Source organism: Piliocolobus tephrosceles, chromosome 5, assembly GCF_002776525.5.
Source record: "Piliocolobus tephrosceles isolate RC106 chromosome 5, ASM277652v3, whole genome shotgun sequence".
NCBI lineage: Eukaryota > Metazoa > Chordata > Mammalia > Primates > Cercopithecidae > Piliocolobus > Piliocolobus tephrosceles.
The window spans coordinates 52408208-52428462 of NC_045438.1; the positions used below are offsets into that span (position 1 = coordinate 52408208).

At 42.3% G+C, this 20255-nt stretch overlaps 1 protein-coding gene and 1 non-coding gene across 2 annotated transcripts in view; one reads left to right on the plus strand and one right to left on the minus strand.

The window, feature by feature from the left end:
• The window catches only part of AKAP12 (A-kinase anchoring protein 12), a 121193-nt gene that overhangs the window by 29831 nt on the left and 71107 nt on the right, over nt 1–20255 (plus strand). The window lies entirely within an intron of this gene.
• Nucleotides 12148–12255, minus strand: LOC111538658. Its single transcript, XR_002730410.1, has one exon. It is a non-coding gene; the product is annotated as a U6 spliceosomal RNA (small nuclear RNA).

The window sequence follows — 20255 nt, forward strand, 5'->3', positions numbered from 1 at the left end:
GTTCACTACAACCTCCACCCCCTGGGTTCAAGTGATCCTGCCTCAGCTTCCTGAGTTAGCTGGGACTACAGGCACACGTCACCATGCCCAGCTAATTTTTGTATTTTTTGTAGAGACGGGGTTTCACCATGATGGCCAGGCTGGTCTGGAAACTCCTGTCCTTAAGCGATCCACCCACCTTGGCTTCCCAAATTTCTGGGATTACCAGCATGAGCCACTGTGCCCAGCCTGTTTTGTTTGTTTTGTTTTGTTTTTATCAACATCTAAACCCTTACTTTAATATTACAGAGGGAAAATTGAAAATTGGGCTTAAACCAGGTGTGAGAAACATTTAATGTCTAATGATTAAATCTCATGGTCAAGATGAAAAATGTTCAGTCTTAGGTGAAATCTTTCTCAGAAAAGTTTTCTGTGAACATTTGAACATAGACAGTACAAGTGGCTTTTTAAAAATTTTGAGACAGGTCTTTTTGAAGACATCTGTAGCCCATTCGTAACTGTCCTGTTCAAGGATGGATGATAATCTCAAAATGTCAGTGGCATTTTCAGTTTTTTCGTATTTCAATTTTATATTTTTTTGTAAAATTTTTATTATTCAGTGCAAAATTTTTCTCAGTAGCATTTTAGACTTGTTTGTCATCCTATTTGTCTTCTCCAAATTGAGTGGAAAAGGAACTTCTTTCTATCGTAGAACTTGCCAAGACATCTGGGGAGGATTTCATAATTAAAGAATGTATTTTATTTCCTTTAGGAATTAACAGCACTTGAATCTGATTTGTCATGACACTTCACTATTGCTCAACTCAAGAGGCATTGTAGTTCTTGTTCATGATTTTTTTTTTTTTTTTTTTTGAGACGGAGTCTTGCTCGGTCTTGTTCATGATTAATAGGAAATGCATACACTGGAGCAGATACATTTACCCCAGGAAGATATCTCTGGATCACTTTGCCTCCGAGCACTCTTCCTCTGAGATATTTTCCTAGTCTCAGTTGCTGGGAGAGTATTAATTGTTCCAGGTTTTTCAGATAACTTTGTTAAGATAATAATTCACATACCATACAATTCACCATACAATTCACCATTTAAAGGGTACAACCCAGCGGTTTTTAGCATGTTTACAGAGTTGCGTAACTGTCGTGATCTTTGAACATTTTCACTCCCCAAAGAAACCCTATACCCATTAGCCGTCACTCTCCATTTCCCACTCCCCTCATTCCCAGTAACCACAGAGCTACTTTCTATCTCTCTATGGATTTACCTATTCTGGACATTTTATATAAATGGAATCATACAATATGTGGCCTTTTGTGTCTGGCTTTCATGTATTGTAGTGTTTGCAAGATTCATCCATGTTATAGCGACATCAGTACTTCCTGTTTCTTTTGTTGTTGTTGTTGTTTGAGACAGAGTCTCGCTCTTGTTGCCCAGGTTGGAGTGCAATGGCGTTATCTCGGCTCACTGCAACCACCACTCCCGGGTTCAAGCGATTCTCCTGCCTCAGACCCTTGAGTAGCTGGGATTACAGGCATACGCCACCACGCGGGGTTAATTTTTTTGTATTTTTAGTAAAGATGGAATTTCTCCATGTTGGTCAGGCTGGTCTCGAACTCCCAACCTCAGGTCATCTGCTGGCCTCAGCCTCCCAAAGTGCTGGGATTACAGGCATGAGCCTCTGAGCCCAATTGGTTTTTTTAACGTCTGTATAATATTCCATCGTATGGATATATCCTACATTTTATTTATCCATGCAGCAGTTGATAGCCACTGGCATTGGGGTTGTTTTCACCTTTTGGCTGTCATGAATAATATTGCTATGAACACTAATGTACAATTCTTTGCCTGAACACAAATGTTTTCATTTCTCTTGGTATTTATCTAGAAATGAAATTGCTATATGTTTAGCCTTTGTTTAACCTCTTGAGGAACTGGCAGACTTTTCCAAAGCAGCTGCACCATTTTGCATTCTAACCAGCAGTGTATGAGGGTTCCAATTTTTCCATATCCTTGATAACACTTGTCATCTGCCCTTTTGGTTAGAGACATCCTAGTGAATGTGAAGTGACATCTCATTGTGGTTTTGATGTGCATTTCCCTGATAGCTAATCGTGTGGATCCCTTTTGTTTTTAGTGAATGAAATATCTGGTATTCTCATATGCTGAACTAAAGCTAAAAATTAAAAATGACTTCTGAAATGAATGTGTATATGACAGACATCACGATGAATCCAGGTGAGCACTATGCACTCTTAGCAATCGAAGTGTACTTCTCTGGCTTCTGAATAACAGTTTTTAGAGTCCTGATTTAGTATTTAGGTAAAGAGTTAATGCTTCTAGTTTGGGGAGTTAGTTGCTAAAATAATAAAATGTCTCTGTGGTAGGGAGGGGTGACGATGGGGAGGTTTGCTGGTGGATGGTTAAGTATGATTCCCACCAAATATGTGGAAGCCGTTTCTTCTGTTAGAGTTACAGGTCAGTATCCTTTTGTCATCTTTGCTTTCTTTCTCCTGTTTGCATCCTTTTTGTTGTTGCTGAACTCTTTTAGAGTAAGTTTTAGAGTAAGTTTTAGTTTTAGATACTTTACTCCCAGATAGTTCAGCATCGTCTCCTGGGAATACATTCCTACATTCTTTTTTTTTTTTTTTTTTGAGACGGAGTCTCACTCTGTCGCCCAGGCTGGAGTGCAATGGCGCAATGTCCGCTCACTGCCATCTCCGCCTCCTGGGTTCACACCATTCTCCTGCCTCAGCCTCCCTAGTAGCCGGGACTATGGGAGCCCGCCACCACGCCCGGCTAGTTTTTTTGTATTTTTACTAGAGACGGGGTTTCACCGTGTTCACCAGGATGGTCTCGATCTCCTGACCTCGTGATCTGCCTACCTCGGGCTCCCAAAGTGCTGGGATTACAGGTGTGAGCCGCCGCGCCTGGCCTCCTACATTCTTCTGCTTACTCCCGGTGCCATTGTCACAACTAAGAAATTTTTTTTTTGAGACAGATTCTCATTCTGTCGCGCAGGCTACAACAGTACAATGGAATGATCTCAGCTCACTGTAGCCTCTGCCTCCCAGTGTCACGTGATCTTCTCACTTCAGCCTCCGGAGTAGCTGGGACTACAGGCCTGTGCCACCATGTCCAGCTAATTTTTGTATTTTTTGTAGAGATTGGGTCTCACTATATTGCCCAGGCTGGTCTTGAACTCCTGAGCTCAAGCAATTGGCCCACCTCGGCCTCCCAAAGTGCTGGGATTACACGTGCGAGCCACCACACCCCCCACCCACAACTGAAAAACTTAACGTTAATTGATTTTATTTATTTGTTTATTTTTGAGACAGAGTCTTGACTCTCTCACCCAGGCTGGAGTGCAGTGGTGTGATTTCAGCTCACTGCAACCTCTGCCTCCTGGTTCAAGTGATTCTCATGCCTCAGCCTCCTGAGTAGCTGTGACTACAGGCGCCTTCCACCACGCCTGGCTAATTTTTGTGTTTTTAGTAGAGAAGGGGTTTTACCATGTTGGCCAGGTTGATCTCGAACTCCTGACTGCAAATGATCCACCCACTTCGGCCTCCCAAATTGCCAGGATTACAGGTGTGAGCCGCCACATCCCACCCAACATTAATTTAATGATATCATCTAAGATAGAGTTCGTATTCAAACTTCCTCTGTTAGCCTTAAATATATTTTATACCTGCTTTAAAAATTGGGTCCTGGGCTGGGTGCGGTGGTTCAAACCTGTAATCCCAGCACTTTGGGAGGCCAAGACAGGAGGATCACGAGGTCAGGAGATCGAGACCATCCTGGCTAACACGGTGAAACCCCGTCTCTACTAAAAAATACAAAAAAACTAGCCGGGCAAGGTGGCTGACGCCTGTAGTCCCAGCCACTCGGGAGGCTGAGGCAGGAAAATGGCGTGAACCTGGGAGGCGGAGCTTGCAGTGAGCCGAGATCGCACCACTGCACTCCAGCCTGGGCGACAGAGCAAGACTCCGCCTCAAAAAAAAAAAAAAAAAAAAATTGGGCCCTGGCCAGGCACAGTGGCTCATGCTGCAATCCCTGCACTGTGGGAGGCTGAGGTGTGATGATCACTTGACGTGAGGAGTCCAAGACTAGCCTGGGCAACATCATGAGACTTCATCTCTACAAAAAAAGTACAAAAAATGAGCCGTGTGGTGGCGCATGCCTGTAGTCCTAGCTACTTAGGAGGCCCGGGTGGAAGGATCCCTTGAGCCAAGGCATTTGAGTCTGCAGTGAACTATGATTGCATCACTGCATCCAGCCTGAGTGACAGAGTGAGAACCTGCTTCAAAAAAACAAAAGAAAAAAAAAATGGGGTCCAGCATATAACCAAATTGCATTTGGTCATGTTTCTTTTCTAGTTTCTTAAACTCGAATACTCCCTTTGCCTTCCTGTTTTTCATTAGGTGATGGATGGATGAATAGATAGATAGATAGATAGATAGATAGATAGATAGATAGATAGATAGATAGATAGATGGAGATGGAGCCTCACTCTGTCACCCAGGCTGGAGTGCAGTGGTACGATCTTGACTCACTGCAACCTCGGTTCACTGCAACCTTTGCCTCCTGGGTTCGGGTGATTTTCCTGACTCAGCCAACCGAGTAGCTGGGATTATAGGCATTTGCCACCATGCCCTGTTCATTTTTGTATTTTTCGTAGAGACAGGGTTTTACCATGCCAGGCTGGTCTCGAACTCCTGGCCTCAAGCAATCTACCTGCCTTGGCCTCCCAAAGTGCCGGGATTACAGGTGTAAGCCACCGTGCCCAGCCCATGAAATTTATTTTTATGAAGAGCCCAGGCCAGTTGTCTTATTTAGTGGATTTGTCAGATTTATCTATGATTAGATTCAGGCTGGACATTCTTTTTTTTTTTTTGAGACAGAGTCTTGCTCTGTCGCCCAGGCTGGAGTGCAGTGGTGCAATCTCGACTCACTGCAAGCTCTGCCTCCCAGGTTCATGCTATTCTCCTGCTTCAGCCTCCCGAGTAGCTGGGACTACAGGTGCTCGCCACCATGCGCGGCTGATTTTGTTTTTGTATTTTTAGTAGAGACGGGGTTTCACCGTGTTAGCCAGGATGGTCTGGATCTCCCGACCTTGTGATCCGCCCACCTTGGCCTCCCAAAGTACCGAAATTATGCGCCCAGCCCAGGCTGGACATTCTTAGCAAGAGTACCACCTAGGTGATGCTGCGGTGATGGTGTGGTGATAGTGAACTCTTACTGTTGTCTCACAAACAGCAATCACAGACAATGCCTGTCCCTCCCATTATTGGTGATGCTGAGTTGGACTGTTTGATGCTAATAGGGGCTGAGTTTCCCTGTGGGGTTCTATTGTAGTTTGATACCGGTGATTCCATTGCCAGTGTCTTCGCATCCAGTGATGACTCTCGCCTAAATCATTGTGAAATGGTGACTGTCTCATCTGTTATTCTTTCTATATTTCTGCATCTGGCATTCTTCCACATAGGTGAGCTTTTTCCTTTTACCCTCATCTCTCCCTTTGTTTTCCCCTTAAAGTTAAACATCCTTTTTCCAACAATGAAGTTATTGAGCGTATTTCCAACTTTTATGTCAAACTTAAGGAAAGAGACCTCCAGCAGGCCAATTCAAAGACTCTTTTGGTAGACATATTTAATAGAAAAAGAATGCCTAGGTGGTTACTGTTAGACTAGTTAAAAGAATGGCTGGCTGGGCGTGGTGGCTCATGCCTATAATCCCAGCACTTTGGGAGGCCGAGGCAGGTGGATCACGAGGTCAGAAGTTCGAGACCAGCCTGACCAACATGGTGAAACTCCGTCTTTACTAAAAATACAAAAATTAGCCAGGTATGGTGGCGTATGCCTGTAATCCCAGCTACTTGGCAGGCTGAGGCAGGAGAACTGCATGAACCCAAGAGGTGGAGGCTGCAGTGAGCCGAGATTGTGCCACACTCCAGCCTGGATGACAGAGCAAGACTCCATCTCAAAAAAAAAAAAAAAAAAAAGAATGAGGACAAAATAGTTTCTTTCCGTTCTTGTGTGTGTGTGTGTGTGTGTGTGTGTGAGATTGGATCTTGCTCTTTTGCCCAGGCTGAAGTGCAGTGGCACAATCTTGGCTCACTGCAACCTCTGCCCCCTGGGCTTAGGTAATCCTCTCACCTCAGCCTCTCAAGTAGCTGGGACTACTGGGGCAGGGGCATGCCACTATGCCCTGCTAATTTTTGTATTTTTTTGTAGAGATGAGTTCCACCATGTCACCCAAGCTGGTCTGGAACTCCTGGGCTCAAGCAATCCACGTGCTTCGGTCTTCCAAAGTGCTGGGACTACAGGCATGAGCCACTGCACCTGGCCTACCTTCAGTTCACCTGGGAGTGTGTGGTGACGGTAGAGGAGGTGGGAGGGGTTGGGTGGCAGGGAAGTGGTTTAAAATTATAGATCATGATCTCGTTAAAGTGTATCAGAAACATTTTGTTAGGAATGTTTTCCTGAAGAAAGTCATGAATTAAATTATGCAAAAACGTTCTGTCCTTGATAAGGTAGGGATCTTTAAGCATCATAAGTATGGAAATTTGAAATTATAGAAAGATATAAAAATATAACAGAAAATAGAAGTTCATATTTAACACAACCATTATCACTTTTGTGTGTTCTTAGAAAAAAGGAGTGTTTGTGAGTTGGCAGCATTTCACAATTTTATAGGCAGTTTCTAACTTCAAAGGCATTTTTAAGAAAAACTCAAGGTCATAGAAACAACAGTATAAAAATGGAGGTAAGAATTTCTAATCGTCACTGGGCTAGGTGACTCATTCCTATAATCCCAGCACTTTGGGAGGCCGAGGCAGATGGATCCCTTCAGCTGAGGAGTTGGAGATCAGCCTCAGCAACATGAGTGAAACCCCACCTCTACAAAAAATATAAAAATTAACCAGGCCTGATGGCACATTACTGAAGTCCCAGCTCCTTGGGAGGCTGAGGTGGGAGGATCGATTGAGCCTGGGAGGTCGAGGCTGCAATGAGCCATGATCGCGCCACTTCACTGCAGCCTGGGTGACAGAGCAAGACCCTGTCTCAAAAAAAAATTTTTTTTAATTTTTATTATAATTGTTCTCACAAACATGTTTGACCCATATGTGATAAAGTGGTAACACTGGTTGTACTCCCCAACCACTGTTTCTGTTCCCCAACAAGGGGATGTAAACTGTCTTTCCTCCCAGCTCTTGCTTGCTGTGTCTGGAAAACACATTTTGAAAGGCGAGAGGTTTGCATTCGAGAGAGGCTGGGGCTTGGAGGTGTCCCTGGAGTTTAAAAGGCTGAGGTTTCCAGTGCTATTCGCTTTCGGGATGTTGAGCCCTCAGAGTAACAGATGCCCTAAAATTGTAAATTTTCCATCCAGAAAAGGGAAAAAAAAAAAATCTGTGGAAGAATGGATTATGAAAAACAAATCTACGCTCCAAGAAGGTGGTCAACAAAACAGAGTGACTGAGACCTTCACTCGGAAATTCCACGATAGCAGACGTCACCTTTCTCATGTTCGTATTTTGTTGTAGAAGACGTTTGGATGAATCATTGACAGTTTTTTTTTTTTTTATCAGAATATTTTAATACATTTTACATGGATTTAGGAATTTGGATGTTAAAAATGAGAAATCTTCTACGATGGCACGATCACTGGAAGGAGTAAGGTTTTTTGGGATTATTTTCCTACCATCTGTTGTCAGCAGGACCACCCGCGTATCATTTTCCTTCCATCAAATGTATGACTTAGCTGCCAAGTGGTGCCTTTGTATTTTCCACTCCAGTGTTGGATTGCACAAAGGCTGTTTTTATGCTTATTTTTGTTGAATGGTTTTATGCTGATTAAATCGATAGAATACCTCGTTGATCTGGAAAATTGTTCTTATCATCTATACCAGACTGGTTCCATTTGATTGGTTAGCATTTATCTTTACAGAAAGAAAATCACTGGTAAATAAAATTAGACTGAACATAATTATCAATAGATGTCACCACTAAGCATTTGTTTGCCTTGGTCTGACAGTTGTTGGTTAACAAATTGATCAAATTGGAATTTTGTGTATAAGCATACTTTTGGTGTAGTGTTGAGTGAGCCTAAAGAGACCTTGAAATGCAATTTTCAGTGTAGAACAAAAAATATTGTACTTAGATTAAAAAATCTTTCCATGTTCCTGAATGCCCTTTAAAAAAAATCTTGAATAAAATTTAAATGTAGCAAAGCTAAAATTGTGTAAAAGTTCATTTTAATAGCAAAGTGTCCTGGTGGTTATAGTCTCTAATTGCAAGTGCTTGCTAATAGAGCCAGGAATAAGTGGCAAATTTTGATTCCTTCCTCCAGGAATTTGCTTCATGTTTGAAAGCGATGAAGACATTTTCATAGCTGCCAGTACATTCGGTTGCATGTTGGTGTTTTTTAATTTTTTTTTTTTTTTTTTCTGCATCAACCCATCAAAACATGTCTATGGTTTTTGCTTAGGGCTGTAATGGAATTGAGGAAGGATGGCTAATTAGAGTGACTTTGCTTAGTCAGCGGCCTGGCTGTTGAAGGGATTCAGTTCCTCCAGTGCTGACCAGCCTTGCAGTCACTGCAGAGCAATCTCCCAGTGGACAGAGCCTCCCTAAGCCTCGCACAAAGAAAAGCCAGCGCAGCTGGGAGTGGCTCCAGGAGCACAAAACACCAGGGGATCCAAGACTTAACTTATGTATTTATTATTTATTTATTTGTCTGTTTCCCCCTAGCAAGTCACTGTGCTTTATCACGATCGTATGCTTTTATGACTGCTTTAGATCACCCATTGATGCCTCTGTCCCTTTTTCTTGATTTATCTATTTAGTAGTAAGAATACAAGGTGACTTGCCCTTTAAGTCTATCTTTTATGGAATGGTATGGAAGGATTGAGTTTTTCTTGGCAGTTTGAGGTGGAATTCTTTCTGTGTGCATCTCCACGGGCACATAATCAATTGGAGCAATTAAAGTCTAATCTTGCTCTAGGTCATTTAGTTAACAAGGAAACAAACAAACCTAAAAACAAATACAACAACCTATGCAATCTTGAAGATACTGAAGAAAATGAATAGGAATCCGTCCTTTCCTAGGGGTAATTACTTCTGCAGCTGTTTAAAGGTGGGTTTCTACACACTGGGGTTCCAGATGTCCACCGTAGCAGATGGAGATATTGAGCAAATGTCTGAAAATGGCTATTAATTAATGAGGTTGCAAGATACTTTTATCAGTTATGAATGTTACATAGACTGGGATGCTTTAGTAAGCATTACATATGCTATTGATTTAAAAGACAGCCTGGCTTTTATCTTTTGGGGGAGTGAAGTACTCGTATGATAGCCACACCTATAGACAAAAATCCTGGTTTCTGTCTCTACTCCTCTTTAAGAAGTGCTTTTTAAATGCAAAATGAATGGAAAGGCATATTGTTTCTAAACATATAGATGTTTCCAATAGGAGAACTTTGTAGAACTGAAATATTTGAAACAATACATGCTAAATTCCTTTACCTCAAAATTTGGTGCTTGGTAAGTAATAGATGTTTAATAGATATTTATTGAATGAGTTAACTATTGGGGCTTTACAAAATGATCAGGCTTAAACCTGCAAGCAGACTCTTGCCTCCTATTTAGCATTTTCTTTGTTAATCTTTTATTTTAACAGGAATATAAATCCTATTTTTTATTTAGCTTTTTTCTTTTGTTCTTCAACAAATATAAAAGACATTTTCAATGTGAGTAAGAATATAATCAGGAACAAATTTTAAGAGTAATACGTGGGTTTTGTAAGGATTTACCCTTTAACTGTATTGGTTCTTCTGGTGCTGATGTTTTTCCTAATGTTAAATACAGCATCAATCATTGAAATACGTAAAACATGTTATGTCTTCCATTTTCAGATCCTTAGAGAATAGCTAATAGGTTTGTGTGTGTATGTGTGTGTGTGTGTGTCTTTTTATTTTTTTCTAGCAAGAAAGATCTCTTTTGTCTTAATATTGTGGAAGGGAATTAATAGAAATTGTTCTTTTTTATATTTTATTTAAAATCTACAGTGATGAAAATGTATCACTTAAGGTAGTGTATAAAAAGTTTATGGATTAATTTTTTGTTAGCTTTCTTTGGGGTCTATAATGTATTAATGTGGATGGATTTACAATGAAGGGGAATTCAGATGTTGTGTTTTTGTTTTTTTGGTTTTTGGTTTTTTTTGAGACACAGTCTCACTCTATCACCCAGGCTGGAGTAAAGTGGTGTGATCTCGGCTCTCTTCAGCCTTCCAAGTAGCTGGGATTACAGGCACCCACCACCATGCCCGGCTAATTTTTGTATCTTTAGTAGAGACAGGGTCTTGCCATGTTGGCCAGGCTGGTCTCGAACTCCTTACCTCAGGTGATCCTCCCTCCTTGGCCTACCAAAGGGCCAGGATTACAGGCTTGAGCCACCGCGCCTGGCTGTGTCATGTATTTTTGTCAAAGAAGAATCATAGCATCGTAAATCCAGTTGGAGTCCAGTTTCTGGGGAGTTCTGTTCTTTGAACACTGTTGTGTTGGAGACCACCTTCTCTCTGCAATGATGCTATTGGTGCTGCAATTAACAAACAGTAGTGTCCAGTTCTTAACCTAGAACAATGGTTTTTAAAGTGTTCTTCATGAAAACTTACTTCATTTCTATTTTCTAAAATTGCTAGAAAAAATTGTTCAATAAGCAGTTATAGTGGATGTGAAATTGGAGTGTCATTACTGCCTACACTGTTTGAGTGGCCTCGAGGGCTCACACCCAGAACCTGAGTCGGACTTACTTAGGAAGACATTCACTGTTGTTTCAGTGTTTTAAAAGATTGTATTCCCTGGTCCCATCAAAATGTTTTTTTTTTTTTTAAGAAAGTAGGGATAGAGGAGGAATTTCTCTGGCATGGTTTCAAATCCTAACAAGGTCCGTGATGCTTGGCAAGTAACATTCTTTCAGGACTTGGTTCTCGTCAGTGTCATGGAAGGGACTGTTTTAGGTGATCTTGAAGAACAGCTCTTAGGTTTTAAATTTTTTTGTGTGTGTGATTAACTTAAGAATGGTGAGTTTATTTATATGTAACTCTCCTTGACCGAGGAAAAAATGTACAGCAGTTTTTAATATGTATGCAAGAAGAAACGAGAAATATATGATAAAGGATAAAGGTAGGAAAAATCTGACCACGGAGAAGGCATTCTATTTAAACATTTTTAAAATTTATTTTCTCTCTCTTTCCTTTAAAACTGACCCTTAACACTGCTTAATGAGGCATTTAAATAATAGAAACGGGATGGAGACAATAAGCAAGCGAAAGCCGGTGAGGTGGTATGCGCCTGTAGTCCTAGCTACTGACGGGAGGCTGAAGTGGGAGGATTGCTTGAGCCCAGAAGGTCGAGGCTGCAGTGAGCTAATGATTGCACCACTACACTCCATCCTGGGTGATGGAGTGAGACCTGGTCTCTTTAAAAAAATAAATAAATAAGCAAGTGAAATCAAACTTGAAAAAAATGTTTAAAAATATATATTTTAAAGCATAAAAGTGGTATAGTGTCATTGTGCAAATGCCACGATATAAGAAAAAAAGTTCCTTCATTCCCTCTTATTTGTCTTCTGAGATTTTTCTTACATACACACACAAACATATCCTTTCTGTTGGCTTTTTAAAAAAATACGCATATAGATAATACTGTTACGTAACTTGCCTTTTTCACTCAATAGGAAATCATAAGCACCTTTTGGTTCAGTGTACACAGACCTGGCTCACTGCTTACTGGCTACATGTTCAGTGACATGGATATACTCTAATTTACTTAACCAGTCTCTTTACTGATTGACATTTAAATTGATTCTCATGGTCTCCTATTACAAGTAAAGCTGAAATTGAACATCCTTTCATATACAGTATAACTTTCATGTATAAAATGAAAATTATGTATAATATACATATTCATTTATGCTTGTGCAAATCTTTCTGTGGGCATAATTCCTGGATGAAAGGGAATGCCCTACCCTTCCACCCTTTTCTATATGATACATTTCTGACACATTTACTTGTTAACCAAGGAGTGACTTAAGTTTCAAAATATGCTTAATGCGTTCAGCTTTCAATAGCTCATAGCACACACTGTATGTAAAAATATGGAACGCTTTACAAATTTGGGTCTCATCTTTGCATAGGGGCCATGCTAATCTCTGTGTCATTTCAATTTTAGTCTCTGTGCTGCCAAACCAAACAAGCGCTCTTTTCTTCCTTCCTTCCTTCCTTCCTTCCTTCCTTCCTTCCTTCCTTCCTTCCTTCCTTTCCTTCCTTTCCTTCCTCTTTCTTTCTTTCTTTCTTTCTTTCTTTCTTTCTTTCTTTCTTTCTTTCTTTTCTTTCTTTCTTTCTTTCTTTCTTTCTTTCTTTCTTTCTTTCTTTCTTTCTTTCTTTCTTTTCTCTCTTTCTCTCTTTCTCTCTTTCTTTCTTTCTTTCCTTCCTTTCTTCTTCCTCTTATTGCCCAGGCTGGAGGGACACAATCACACCTCACTGTAACCTTGAACTCCTGGACTCAAGAGAACCTCCCACTTCAGCGCCCCCCGAGTAGCTAGGACTAGAGTTGTGGGCCACCGTGCCCAGCTCTTTTAAAAAATATTGTAGTATTAGATACTTTACAGAATACTCACAATGCCCCATTTTGGCAATCATATTTCACAAACCTTTGGCTTTTGACTGAGTTGCAGTTAGCTTGAAACACACATTTTGCTTTCACTTAGAGAATTACCATTCCTTCTGTGTAATTCTAAAGATATATTACATTTAACAAGGCCATGTTTTAAATTTGCCAGTGAACACATTGGCAGCTTCTTTCCATTCTGCAGGAAGTGGCTTTGTTTCTGTGCTTTCCTCCTGTTATTTCCTTAGGGTAAATATCTAGGCTTCATGCAAAGTAGAAGGGGCATGTGTGTGGTGGTCAGGATGTGGATTTGAATCCCCAGCTCAGCCACTTACATTAGATAAGTCACTTAACTTGTGAGCCTCCCTCTGCAAACTGGATGAAGGTTGCTAAAGAACGTGTTTTTACAAGTTGTGCTAATTTCGATGCTACCTTGAACAAATGAGTGTTCAGATTTGGCCACGTCAGTGATATTGGTAGTGTTACTTTGACAGGTGAAGGATGGTGTTTTAAATTTGCTTTGACTTTTGCATTTCTGTAATTTCTGGGAAGAGGTAACCATAATTCTGTAAGTCTATGTATTGGTTCGCTAATTTAATTTCAGGTTACGAGTAGATTTATTGCTCACTTTATCTTTTGGGGTCTTCTTATATGCTTCAGATCTCATGGTTGATATTTTCACATTTGCAAGAAGTTATCCTACACTTAGGGAACAGCCCCCCAAATCCTAACTCAACCCATTGTATCTTGATGATGCTATATAGAATTTTAAGTCTTAGAATTGGGGCATTGTATGTGAGGTTAGGACCCAATTTCCTGTGGCTTCATTCTTTTCTCCACACATGTTTTATTTGTTTGGTTTGTTTGTTTGTTTGTTTAATGAGACAAGGTCTTACTCTTTTGCCCAGACTGGAGTGCAGTGGTGCTCACTGCAGCCTTGACTTCCTGGACTCAGGTGATCTTCCTGCCTCAGCCTTCTGAGTAGCTAGGAATACAGACCTACACCATACCCTCCCTTCCCCAACACCCAGCTAATTTTAAATTTTGTTGTAAGGATGAGGTCTCCCTGTGTTGCCCAAGCTGATCAAACACCTGGCCTCAAGAGATCCTCCCACCTTGGCCTCCCAAAGCACTGGGATTATAGGTATGATCCACCAAGCTCAGTCTGCCACGACCTCCCATGCCAGAATGTGTGATGCAGGAGCAGGCTGTCCTCTTTCCCTCCTGTTCCTGCTCTCAGCTACCCGTACATCTATTTTTATTTTTTCTGAAATGGAGTCTTGCTCTGTCGCCCAGGCTGGAATGCAGTGGTGCAATCTCGGCTCACTGCAACCTCCACCTCCCGGGTTCAAGTGATTCTTCTGCCTCAGCCTCCTGAGTAGCTGGGACTACAGGCACATGCCACCATGCCCGACTAATTTTTGTATTTTTAGTAGAGACAGGGTTTTGCCATGTTGACCAGGCTGGTCTTGATTTCCTGACCTCAGGTGATCCACCCACCTCGGCCTCCCAAAGTGCTAGGATTACAGGTGTGAGCCACGGTGCCCAGCCTGCCCGTATATCTTAAGGGAACTCCAGCTCATGCATGGGGATTTTCCAGCCTACATGTCCAACCTTCACCAAAACAAATGCCCTGTAGCCCTTTGGTCTAGAGGTGCCCAGGGAAGAGACTTGCATAGGTTCTGAGAATTCCAAATCTTGGACCCCCAGGACAGGTGGGATGTTAATTTCAGGAAGATTTGCCCTTTTGGTTGCCGCGGGGGAAGGATGTAGCCAGAGGAGGGCCAGAATGGGTCTCCCCGAAGTGAGGGGCTCTGCCTGGGTCTGTTGGTGTTACCGCTCACAGGGATTCTCTGAAGCAGTTGCTTATTCACTGATTTCTCTTGTCTATTGATTGAATAATGTTTTCCCTGCTGTCTACCTATCGGGTTATTAATTCCTGATCACTGTCAAGGTTCCAACTGGTCAAACTTGAAATCATTAATTACATAAAGTGTATTATGTGTAAAGTGCTAGATTTGTAAGAAAGTTGCTATCTTCATCTTCATTTAGTTTTTATCTTGGCTTAGCTCTTGCTAATTTCCCACAGTATAGCCTGCACTCATGTTATGAAAAAATTTAGATGACTGTTGAAAAACATTCAGGATTTCTTTACTTCTCAGCCCAGGACTGAGCCTTTATGAAAGAGGGCAGCAGGAGATTTTTTTTTTTTTGAGACGGAGTCTCGCTCTGTCGCCGGAGCTGGAGTGCAGTGGCCGGATCTCAGCTCACTGCAAGCTCCGCCTCCCGGGTTTACGCCATTCTCCTGCCTCAGCCTCCCGAGTAGCTGGGACTACAGGCGCCCGCCACCTCACCCGGCTAGCTTTTTGTATTTTTTAGTAGAGACGGGGTTTCACCGTGTTAGCCAGGATGGTCTCGATCTCCTGACCTCGTGATCCGCCCGTCTCGGCCTCCCAGAGTGCTGGGATTATAGGCTTGAGCCACTGCGCCCGGCCTGACATAACCAAGTTTCAAATCCAGGAGTCATTCTTTTTCCATTGGCAAGTCCCATTGGCCTCATCTCCAAAGACATTTCACATCGACCCATTCTGTCCACAGGGCCTTCCCTGGCTTCATCTCTCCCCTGCATGGACACAGCAGCAGCCTTCCTGCCTCCAACTCGGTCTCCTTCAGCTCCTTCTCTCTGCAGATTGGTGGTTTGGGGATTTTTTAGGGTTTGTCTGTGATCAATTTATATCTGATAAAGCGAGCAAGTCTTAAGCGTATACCTTGGTGAGTTCTTACAAGGTGAATGCACGAGTAACCCTCTCCCAGGTCAGGTTGGAGAACCTCACCAGCGCCCCAGAAGCCTCCCTTGCATCTCCTTCTGGTTATTGCTCCCAAAGAGGTAATTACATTCTGACTTCTGTCCGCACATATCAGCGTTGTACATCATTCACCACGTATGCAGTGATCTTTGAAACCTGCACGCTGAGACATGCCGTTACCAAATCTCTCGGCATCACTCCCACATTGCACTCTTTGCCATTGCCTGACATGAGCTAAATAAGAACACATGGCTGGGTGCGGTGGCTCACACCTGTAATCCCGGCACTTTGGGAAGCTGAGGTGGGAGGATCGCTTGAGCCCAGGAGTTTGAGACCAGCCTGGGCAACATGGTGAAACCCTGTCTCTACAAAAAAATACAAAAAAATTAATGGGGTGTGTGCACCTGTAGTCCCAGCTACTTGGGGGGCTGAGGCTGGAGGATTGCTTGAGCCTGAGAGGTCAAAGCTGCAGTGAGCCATAACTGAGCTACTGCACTCCAGTCTGGGCAACAGCGCAAGACCCTGTCTCAAACAAAACCAAAAACAAAAATAAAGAATGGACGCATGTCGTTGTCTTATTTCTCTCTTCCCTGCCATTGGTACTTTTTGCCTATCCAGACCCAGCTCAAAACTCAACTTTTTCTTGTACACTTTCTCTTATCGACAGAACTGAAAGGGACCCCTCCCTGTTAATACTATGTGTCTTAGTACGCTGTCTTCGATGTGTGACACTTCCTTTTGACTTGACACATCCAGATGACATAGGAATCCATCACAGGGATTAATCAAATGTTGAATAATGCATGGGGACCCAGGGTGCAACCGAGGCTTTTGCAAAACGATGAATGTTCAGAGGCTTTGGAGAGTGAACTTGGAGGTCAACAAAGAGGATGAAATGCAAGATGCACTATGAGCATGTGGTGGTCTGGACTGCAGGATTCAGGCACTTTATTTTAGGCGTAGTTAATGTGAAGAACATGATTTATGAACGACAGAGTGGGGAGTGTATTGAGACCACGTAAGACTAATGCTCCGTTGTAAAAACTTACATATCAAAGCAAATATATTGTCCCCTCAGTCCCCAGAAGCAATAACTGGAAACAGTTTTAGAGGACATAACCTAATTGATATAAAAACTTTTCACTCTCAGAACTATTTTTCCCATTGTCATAGGAATGGATACCAAATAATGTTTTCGTGTCTTGGCAGTGATTCACATTATTGAGTTTGCTATTGGACTATTTTTTCCTTGCTAGGAAGTACACATCAGAGAGCTGCATTTCACTGTGTGTGTGTGTGTGTGTGTGTGTGTGTGTGTGTGTGTGTGTGTTTCAATCTACTGATTACCAAAGAGCCTATAATTCTCAATGGAGAGTTTATGGAAAAGATGAAAAGAGGATTTTTTTTAAGAACAATAACCAGAAAGTTTGAGACAAATGAGTATTATAGCAAAGTTCTTTTTAGCAGTAACTTCTCTGGTTGTAATGTCTTAGGTTTAAAAAAAAAATCAATTTCATGCAAAAAAGGGGGGAGGATTATGTAAACAAAAACAAAAAAAATTTGAAGTATTACAGTCTATCATTTAGGTGAGTTGTAGAGGGGAAAAGAAGTCATTTGTACAGTTCGATGAAGAAATAAGAAATAAGTATATTTTCCAGTTTCTAAGATAATCTGTGTATGCGCTGAATTTAAAGCACATCATTTCCTGTAAGTCAGTATTGGGTTCAAAAAGTGCAAAGGCTTTATTGATCATCTGCATTTATCACATGATTATCTTCTGGAGCTGATCATTTTTTTTTTTTTTTTTTTTTTGAGACAGAGTTTTGCTCTTATCACGCAGGCTGGAGTGCAATGGCACAATCTCGGCTTTCTGCAACCTCTGCCGCCTGAGTTCAAGCGATTCTCCTGCCTCAGCCTCCCAAGTAGCTGAGATTACAGGGGCACTACCACGCCCGGGTAATTTTTTTGTATTTTTAGTAGAGATGAGGTTTCGCCACGTTGGCCAGGCTGGTCTCGAACTCCTGGCCTTAGGTGATCCATCCCTTTTGGCCTCCCAAAGTGCTGGGATTACAGCCATGAGCCACCGCACTGGGCTCTGGAGGTGATAATTTTTTTAAAAGATTAAGGCAACAGCAATTTTGAAAGTGAGTCACTGTCATTGATAGTACACTTGTTTAGGGAAAGCCCTTTTTCCTGCAGAAGCAAACTTGCTTTAGGAATAGCATCAGGCTGAAAGCGTTTTGTTTGCGTTTCAGATAAAGCTGGCAGGAAGACTGGCACCTGTCTGCTCCATATCTGTGCTCTTACTATACAAATATGTTCTACTTTGCTTGCTGTCAAGGTTCAAGATCAATAACAGCAGGGAGGGGGCATTTCCCAGAAGCCCACACGACCTCATGAGGAAGCGCCACCCCTCGCTGGATGGGGCGTTGGCTTGCATTCTTAGGAAACAGAAAACAAAACAAAGAAACTCTCCCTGTCTAGTCCCGCAGATGTGAATATTGGAGACTGTTTCACTAGCAGTTACAGTCTATACTTCTTGAAATCATTTAGTTTGCTTGCAGATCTTGAACCAAGTGGTTAAGGAACGAATTCTTTCCACTGAGGTGTCCATTATCCATTATTATTTATTCAAGCATATGTGGACTGAACAAGCCACTTTGTACTCTGTCTCTCCAGGTGTCAAAGCAGCATAACTTGCCCCTCTTGACTGAGTCCCAAATGTGATCTGAGTCAGAGAAGGTTAGAGCTCAGAGCTTGAGAGAGTTCAAGTATTTTACAAAACAAAACAATCAGATGAGAACCAAAGCTACTGCTGTTGACAGGACCAAGGTCCCACAGTTGTTGGGTGGCAGCAATGGGAGTAAGTATATTTTATTTTTTTATTTTGATTTCATTTTATGTTTTTTTGAGACGGGGTGTTGCTCTGTTTCCCAGGCTGGAGTACAGTGGCACAATCACGGCTCACTGCAGCCTCAACCTCCTTGGGCTCAGGTGATCTTCCCACCTTAGCCTCCTGAGTAGCTGGGACCACAGACATGAATCAGCATGCCCAGCCAATTTTTGCATTTTTTGTAGAGATGGGATTTCACCACGTTGCTCAGGCTAGTCTCTAACTCCTGCACTCAAGTGATCTGCCTGCCTTGGAAAGTGCTAGGATTACAGGCATGAGCCATCAGGCCCGGCCATGTTTACTTATTAATATTTTAAAGAATTATAAGGAATGTTTTTACACTGCTAGTGGGAGTGTAAATTAGTTCAACCATTGTGGAAGACAGTGTGGCGATTCCTCAAGGATCTAGAACCAGAAATACCATTTGACCCAGCAATCCCATTACTGGGTATCTACACAGAGGATTATAAATCATTCTACTATAAAGACACATGCACACGTATGTTTATTGCAGCACTGTTCACAATAGCAAAGACTTGGAACCAACCCACATGCCCATCAATGATAGACTGGATAAAGAAAATGTGGCACATATACACCATGGAATACTATGCAGCCATAAAAAAGGATGAGTTCATGTCCTTTGCAGGGGGTTGATGAACCTGGAAACCATCATTCTCAGCAAACTAACACAAGAACAGAAAACCAAACACCGCATATTCTCACTCATAAGTAGGAGTTGAACAATGAGAACACATGGACACAGGGAGGGGAACATCACACACTGGAGCCTGTCAGGGGGTGGGGGCAGGTAGGGGAGGGATAGCACTAGGAGAAATACCTAATATAGGTGACGGGCTAATGGGTGCAGCAAACCACCATGGCACGTGTATACCTATGTAACAAACCTGCACGTTCTGGACATGTATCCCAGAACTTAAAGTATGTATGAAAAAAAAAAATTATGGCTGGGCTCAGTGGCTCACGTCTGTAATCCCAGCACTTTGGAAAGCCGAGGTGGGTGGACCACTTGAGGTCAGTAGTTTGAAACGAGCCTGGACAACACAGTAAAACCCCAACTCTATGAAAAATACAAAAAAATTAACCAGGCATGGTGACGGGCACATGTAATTTCAGCTACTCAGTAGGCTGAGGCAGGTTGAACCCGAGAGGCGGAGGCCACAGTGAGCTGAGATCGCGCCACTGCACTCCAGCCTGGGGGACAGAGCAACACATCGTCAAAAAAAAAAAAAAAAAAAAAAACAGAGAGAGAGAGGGAGGGAGGGAGAGAGACAGAAAGAAAAAGGAGTCACAAGCACATTGTTTAAATAGGAGAGAGAGAGAGAGAAAGAAAAAGGAGTCACAAGCACATTGTTTAAATGGGCTTTCCAAACAATAGGTGCTAAAATAAAGTTGAGTTATAACGAAGGATTACACAGAGTCTCTGAAGTATTTAATTCATATTTTGTGGGATATTTGGGGTACATCTGAACTGCCTCTCACTCTTCCCACTCCCCCCCTACCCCCATTCAGAAGTCAAAACTCATGCTTTTGGAGGACAGAGAGAATTTCTCCCAAATTATTGTCTTCTGCCTCTTAAATCAGGACCTCATTTTTCTTTTTTTTTTTTTTTTTGAGACGGAGTCTCGCTCTGCCCCCCAGGCTGGAGTGCAGTGGTCGGATCTCAGCTCACTGCAAGCTCCGCCTCCCGGGTTTACGCCATTCTCCTGCCTCAGCCTCCCGAGTAGCTGGGATTACAGGCGCCCACTACCTCGCCTGGCTAGTTTTTTTTGTATTTTTTAGTAGAGACGGGGTTTCACTGTGTTAGCCAGGATGGTCTTGATCTCCTGACCTCGTGATCCGCCCGTCTCAGCCTCCCAAAGTGCTGGG